The sequence below is a fragment of the Miscanthus floridulus genome, chromosome 15 (assembly GCF_019320115.1).
Source record: "Miscanthus floridulus cultivar M001 chromosome 15, ASM1932011v1, whole genome shotgun sequence".
Classification (NCBI taxonomy): Eukaryota; Viridiplantae; Streptophyta; class Magnoliopsida; order Poales; family Poaceae; genus Miscanthus; species Miscanthus floridulus.
In genome coordinates this window covers 71,786,488-71,794,032 of record NC_089594.1, presented here as the reverse complement: position 1 = coordinate 71,794,032, position 7,545 = coordinate 71,786,488, and positions in this window count along the sequence as shown.

The window sequence follows — 7,545 nt, the reverse complement described above, 5'->3', positions numbered from 1 at the left end:
AAATAATGCTTTAGTTTTCTTGATGCCATCAACACTGTGTAGGCAACTTTTTCTACCTCAATGTAGTTTAGCTTGGCTCCGGACAGTGCTTCTGAGATAAAATAAATTAGCTTTTGAGTTTTGCCTTATTCTTTTTCCAGCTCGTGAACTAAGACTGCGCTAACTGCATGGTCGGAGGCCGCCACATATAGCAATAGGTGGCTATCCGATTCTGGGACGGAGACCACCAGTGAGTTTGCCAGATACTCTTTCAAGTTATGAAATGCCTCCGACTGCTTGGACCCCCACACAAAGTTATCTCCGCCCCTCAGCGCTTGGAAGAAGGGGAGGCTGCGTTCTGCTGATTTTGAGATGAATCTGTTGAGCGCTGCTATTCTTTCCGTCAGCTTTTGCACTTCTTTCTTGTTTTTGGGTTCTGCCATTGTCATTATTGCTCTGGTTTTGTCCGTGTTCACTTTGACGCATTCATTGCTTATGATATATCCAAGCATCTTCCCTTTTGTAACTCCAAATATACATTTTTCTGGGTTGAGGCGGAGGCCAGCTGTCCTGAGGTTGGCGAAGGTCTCCTGTAAGTCAGAGACATGATCATCCTTGTTCTTGCTCATGACCACTATGTCATCGACGTAGGCTATGATGTTTCTATCTAGTTGTGAGCCCAAAACTTCCTTTGTCATTCTGGCGAAGGTTGCTCTGGCATTTTTGAGGCCCTCCGACACTCTGGTGTAGCAATATGTCCCGAATGGAGTGGTGAAACTTGTCTTGTCTTCGTCTTCTTTTTTCATCCAGATTTGGTGATACCCAGAGAAACAGTCGAGGAGAGAAAACCTCTGGCATCTGGCTGCCTTGTCGACGGAGGCATCTATTCTTGGCAATGGGAAAGGGTCTTTTTTGTAAGCTTTATTCAGATCTGTGAAATCTATGCACATTCTCATTTTGCCATTCTTCTTTGGTACCAGTACTACATTTGCAAGCCATTCTGAATACTTGACTTCCCTGATGACTTTTGCATCTAGCAACCTTTGCACCTCCGCCTTTACTGCCAGGATTCTGTCCTCCGACATTTTTCTCTATTTCTGCTTTCTTGGCCTCATGTTTTCATTGATATCCAGTTCATGTTGTATGATGTCCCTGCTGACTCCCTGTAGGTCGGAGGCTGACCAGGCAAAGATGTCTTTGTTTTTTACTAGAGTTTCCATGAGCTCTTCCTCCTCTGCTTTGCTCAATTCTGAGCTGATTGTTACTTTTCTGTCTGGTAACTCCTTTTCTAGAGGGGTCACCTTTGTCTCTTCTTGACCTGCCATATCTGTTTTTCCTCTGGGCATATCCGGAGGCTCTAGTTCTTTGTTTGCCGACTGGACTGCATTGATGTTTCTTTAGGCTCTATAGATTGCTTTTTCTATGTTTCTAGCTTTTTTTGGCTACCTCGGACTGTGATAATACCATGGAGTGCTGGTATTTTCATGCACAGGTAGGCCATATGCAGGGCTGCGTTGAATTTGGTTGTGAATCCTCTGCCCAAGATGGCATTGTATGGGTAATATAGTTCGACGACGTCGAAGGTTAAGTACTCGGTTCTAGCATTTGCTTGAGTTCCAAACGACACTGGGAGTGATATCTTTCCTAGTGCTTGTATCTGCTTGCCTCCGAATCCTATCAAAGGGGATTCGGAGGGCTGTAGTTGATTCCTGCTGAGCTTCATTTGGTCAAAGGTATTTGCAAAGATGATGTCTGCTGAACTGCCGGTGTCAATCAACACTCTGCTTATCTCCCATGCTTCTATGTTTGTCTTGATTACCATTGCGTCTGTGTGAGGGTAGCTTTCTAGCTGGAGATCTTCCATAAAGGTGATTAGGACTCTGGACCAATCTGTGTATTTTGCTGGGCCTTGAACTGCTACGTTGTTTACCAGGCGGAGGTGATCCTTTTTCTACTTTTTTGTTTGGAACTCCATCGATGATCCTCCGATGATTAGTAGTATCATGCCTATTGTTGGTAGTGCTCCATGAGGGTTGACTTGGTTTTCTGGGTTTGGCTCATTTTTTGGTGTTGGGGGTTGGTTGTGAGGTGGCGGCGGAGGCAGTTGCTGCATGTGCTGTTGTTGCGGCGGATGCTCGAACCTACTTTGGTTTTGTGGTGGTGGGTTTGTTTCGAGGTAGGTTATGTGGGGAGGTTTTGGGTTTATGTAGGTCATGCTTGCCTCTGACCTGTAGTTACCCGCCGGAGGCTGCTGCGAAGGCACTGACCGCCGTGCAGGTAGGAAGTTTGGGTAATAGGTAGAGGCCAGTGTGGAGGGATGTATTTGGTTTGCGTTTAGCGCTGGGTACATTGGGAAGTACTGCTGATGGCCAGTTGTGTAGGTGGTGTTGACCTCTCTTGCGCTCTGCTGTGTCGGAGGTTGGGCAGTCTGCTTGTTCTTCATCCTTTCCTGTGTCTCTTTTGTCTTCGGACAATCTTTGGTGCTGTGCCCAGCGCTTTCGCCGTGAAAAATGCAATATGGCCTGCGTTGTTTCTGCTTGTGGTTTTTGTTCCAGTTTTTGCCTTGGTAACCTTGTCGACCTTGGTTCCTGGTCTGGGTCTCCGGCCCTGCTGGCGCTGCCAGTTGCCCTTGCTCGGGGTAAGGTTGACCCTCGATGCTGAGCACTTGCCCCTGACCTGGTTTCTGATTTGATGCATTCTGGTTCATATAGGTCTTCTAGGAGTTTTTGCTGTTGTTTTGCTGTCTGTTTTGACCCTGCTCCTCCAACCTTTTCCAGAGGTCATTGTCTGATCTATAGTATTTCTTGAACTCGTCATACAACTGCTGTATGGAAGTTGGTTTCTTTCTTGCTAGGTGTGCTGCGAACGGCCCGATTCGGAGGCCTTTGATCGCTGCTTCAATGGCGATCTCGTCTGGGACGTCTGGTGCCTTCGCCTTTAGTTGCACGAATTTCCGGAAGTAGTCGTGTAGTGCCTCTCCCTGCATTTGCTTGCACTGGAACAGATCTGTGGAAGTCAGCGACTGTGCTATTAGCCCCTTGAAATTTGTCAATATCTTGTCCCGAAGGTTTTCCCAAGAATAGACTGTGCTTGGTTTGAGCATAGAATACCAGGCCAACGCGTCGCCTTCAGCTGCAATGACAAATGACTTTGCCAAGACGGCGTCATCTCCGCCGGCGGAGGCTACTACTGCCTCGTAACTCATAATGAACTGATGGGGGTCTGTCTTTCCGTTGAACTTTGGCAGTGTGATTGGCTTGTACGCCGTTGGCCATGGTGACTGTTGTATGCCTTCAGAGAGTGGGGACTTGGGATCGATAGGCCTCCGCATCACCTGAGATGGCATCGTGGGCGCGCTGATCACTAGCGGAGGCCCTTGTGGTATGGTTGCAGTTGGTGTTGCTGCGGAGGCTGGGATTGCGGAGGTTGATGCTGGTACTGCATGCTGCATACTTAGCATCTCAGCATGTAGGACTGCCAACTGCTACCTTATTTCTGCTGCTTGTGCTGACGCTTGAGCAGCTTGCTGATTTGCTGCGAATGCTGCTGCCATTCTGTCCCTCTCTTGTTGCGCTCTTTGCAACTGTACTTGCAGCTGTTGCAGTTCTTGCTCGGGTGTTGTGCCTGAATTTGGTTGGGCCTCCGGATCTTGAATCTCTGGATCTTGGGGTTTCGGTGGTTGACCCTGGGCATCTGCTCTGGTGTCATCCTCCGCTGGCGAGGTTGCGTAGGTGCTACGAGCGGTGCGCCTAGGCCTTCCTCTCTGACCCGTGGTCGTTGCTGCTCTGGTGGTGGTTTTTCTTTTCCCTGCCATCGTTGGTTTGCCTTGGCTAAACCACGGTGGGCGCCAATGTTGAGACTTGCGGTCTCAGATAGTGTGGAGGAGGTAGAGGCCTCCGCCCGCCGAGCGTTGCCCTCAGGCGTAGGCTTGGGAAATCGGCACGACAGGTGGGCGTGTAGGGAAATAGCACGTAAAACTAGGGTTTCATTAATTCGTCCTCCAACCTCCTGTACTATTACAAGTGTTTCCTATTTATAGGGCTCAACTACCACTTTACAGAGTTTACAATAGTACCCTTCAACTGCTACAGTACAATCTCGGAATATTCCACTACTCGCCTTTCCTCTCGGGGTAATCTTGTCATGCCGCCCTCAGGTACTGGGCCTGCACAATCAGCCGGCCCATCAAGCCTCAGGATTCGGCGACGGGCCTTTGGACCTCCGCCGTCGGTCTTCGCCTCATCAGGCCTCAGGATTCGGCGACGGGCCTTTGGACCTCCGCCGTCGGTCTCCGCCCTATCGGGTCTCAGGATTCGGCGAAGGGCCTTTAGGCCTCCGCCATCGATCTCCGCCCTGGGACGCCGAGGCCGTAGACCCCCGATGCCCAGTATTGCTGTCCTCCTGCTTGGGTCTCTGCCCCTACGAGTGGAGGCCGAACCGGCGCGCCCGCGCCGTCCACGAGCGCCTTCCTCTGGTTACCTGCACACACACGTAGGTAACGTTGGCACTTGATTAGCCTTGCAGCGGGGCGGCCTCCGCCCCCTCCGCCCGGAGACGCCTACGAGCTAACCGGGCGGAGGCTGCGCCAGGGTCACCGGCAGCGTCCTGCAAGTTGTCTGAGAAACCGTCATCTTTCTGGGTCTGGAGGCGTGGTAGCTGGACCTTTGCTTAGGTAGTTGGTCGGAGACGTCTTTGTGAACTGCTGGCCGCGTAGGTCTCCGCCACTCTCGGAGGCTGTGTTACAACAAAGAGAGAGTTCTGATGAAATTGTTTCCATATTTAGCTTATGTGCAGCAATCATATTTGGTCTTGCTCTAAAATATATTGAACTAATATTGTGTTGCTCTTGTGCTTGTTGATTTTAAACTATTTTCTATGTTTCTTCTTGTGCTTGTTGATTTTAAACCACTTTCTAGGCTGTGTCGTTGCTGCCCTTATTTCTTTTATCTACCAATTGTGTAATATCGAAGTTTGAATTTGTATGATAGGATGGTCCAACCCTCGGTTGTAATTCTGTAGAGATCTCCTAGGACGTTCGCTAGAAGCGCGTTGTTTGTATGCTAAAACTATTCTACCTTAATTACAATGATGTACAAGTCTTTTGTGTATTAGAGAAAAAGACTATTTTCTATGTTTCATGACATCCTATATTTATGATATTGCGTCTTGTTCTATGATATATTAAGTTATTTGTAGTTTAAGAAATCTATAAATATTTTTTAATGTACCTTGAGTACTTCGAAAAATTATAGTATCATCGTACTGGTATCCGTATCAGAATATGGTGTATCAGACACACACACAGCTATTCACTAACAAAAATAGTAGTCGGGTAGCATCTAACAATACCACAAAACGGAATAGCCTCGAAGGCCAACAACTCTCAAGAAAACCGTAGAAACCACCAAGAAAATTATTCATGGTGGCTATCCCTCAAGGAAGAACCGTAAAGAGTAGAGAACAATGGAAATTTAGTTACCTCGGAGTTGGAGGCAAGCTGCCACAAATGATTTTTCTTAATCCTTGTTTGAATGTAGTCGGATTCATATCAATCAACATGTATTGGGGTGGATTGGAGTGGAACTTAAATTAAATTCCACCTCAATCTACTCCAACACATGTGGATATTTTAAGGGGAATCCGACAGCATAAAAAAAAGCCTTAGCAGAGTCACACAACTTTGAGGCGCATGCCGCAACTGCCTATGCACAGCTCCAGCTGAGTATCACCTGCACCTGGATGGGTCCAACACTGTCGATGTAAGAAGCCGATCCCGAGTACTACATGGACACGATCATCAAAGGCGTCGTCTTGGTGCGTGTATTTGGTGAGTAGTCTGACGTGGTTGCAATCTCCGTGATGATGCATATGCAGGTGCTACTCACTCTGCCGGCACCAGCACAACCAGAAGCAATGCGGAAGGCAAGGACTGAGATAGACACAAACGTTGGGTCGTTGGCACAGCACGGCTCATGGAGGAGTCGGACATCATGAACCTCCCAAATTTGCAATGCGCGCTCAAGGAGGCCCTGCGGCTGTGCCCCGTGGGCCCCGTCATCCAGGCGCACGGCACACGAGGCCATGGAGGACTGCACCATCGGTGGGTTCAATGATCCTTGTGAACACTTGGGAGATACACCAGGATCCCAAACTCTGGGATGCCCCCTGAGGAGTTGAGGCCAGAGAGGTTCTTGGACGCCGGTATGCCGGTATGGTGACCGCGGTCACCGCGCATATGCTGCCATTCGGACATGGATGGAGGCGCTGTTCTGGGGAAGGGTTGGCCATGCGTCTTGTTGCCTTGACAGTTGACACTAGCAGTGCTTGTGCAGTGTGCTTCGAGTGGAATGTTGGCGAAGGCTGTTACATTGACATCAGGGGCGGATCCAGAACGGGGCTGCGCTCCGGGCTGAGCTGCTGATTCACGTTCAAAACAGTCTAATCTTGTTTTCTAGGCCTCCTTTTGTCTAATTAAGATCGTAGTTTTTTAAGCTAAACACCACATATGTTAAAGGGGCTACATGGACTCGCCCCGGGCTGCAGCCCGGGCAGCCCGGGCCCTGGATCCGCCCCTGATTGACATGACCGAAGGCGTTGGGCTGTCAATGCTGATGGCGAAGTCGTTGGAGTCTGTCAGCCCCGGGAGTTCGTCAGATGCATGCTCTCTGCTTCAACATGACTAAGGCCCTGTTTAGATTCCAAAAATTTTCACCCCAAAATATCACATCGAATCTTGCGGCATATGCATGGAGTATTAAATGTAGACGAAAAACAAAACTAATTGCACAGTTGGGTGAGAAATCGCGAGACGAAACTTTCTAACCTAATTAGTCCATAATTAGACACTAATTGTCAAATACAAACGAAAGTGCTACAGTAGCCAAAACCAAACATTTTTGCCAACTAAACGCGCCCTAACTCAACACAGGTTTCTGAAGAATAAACAGAATTGGATCACGCTGAACTTGAACTGTTCTCTAATACTACCCGTGATTGTAAGGAAGAGTATTCACAGCTAGATTCCTCTAGATGCTACAATTCTGATCAATTGACAGCTTATTCCAGTATCCACTATGCTTTTGTTCATGAAGTGAAACTGTAGAAAAACAAACCAATGAATCACACAGAGCTTTCGAAGAATTTGCAACAGTTCATCCTAGGTTAAAAGGACCTCAATTTCATCTTTTTTTATCATTGTATTGGTGCAATAGATGGGACATATGCGCCAGTTGTTGTGTTAGTGTCAAAGGTTGTTCCTCATACGGGTTGACATGGCTACACAACCCAAAATGTGTTAGCCATTTGTGACTTCAGCATGAGATTGACCTTTGTTCTCGCGGGATGGCGGTCAGTCTATGATATGAGAGTGTTCACTGATGCTACAAATAAATATTCTCACAAATTCTCACATCCTCCACCGTGTAAAATGATTTTTCAAGCTCCATGTCATTTGGTATTTCATCTAATATACATAGGTTTAAATTATTTATTCTTATTTTATTTGGAAAAAATTAACTCATGGACTTAGGCTATCCTAACCAACTGGGTTATCTTGCATCATATAAG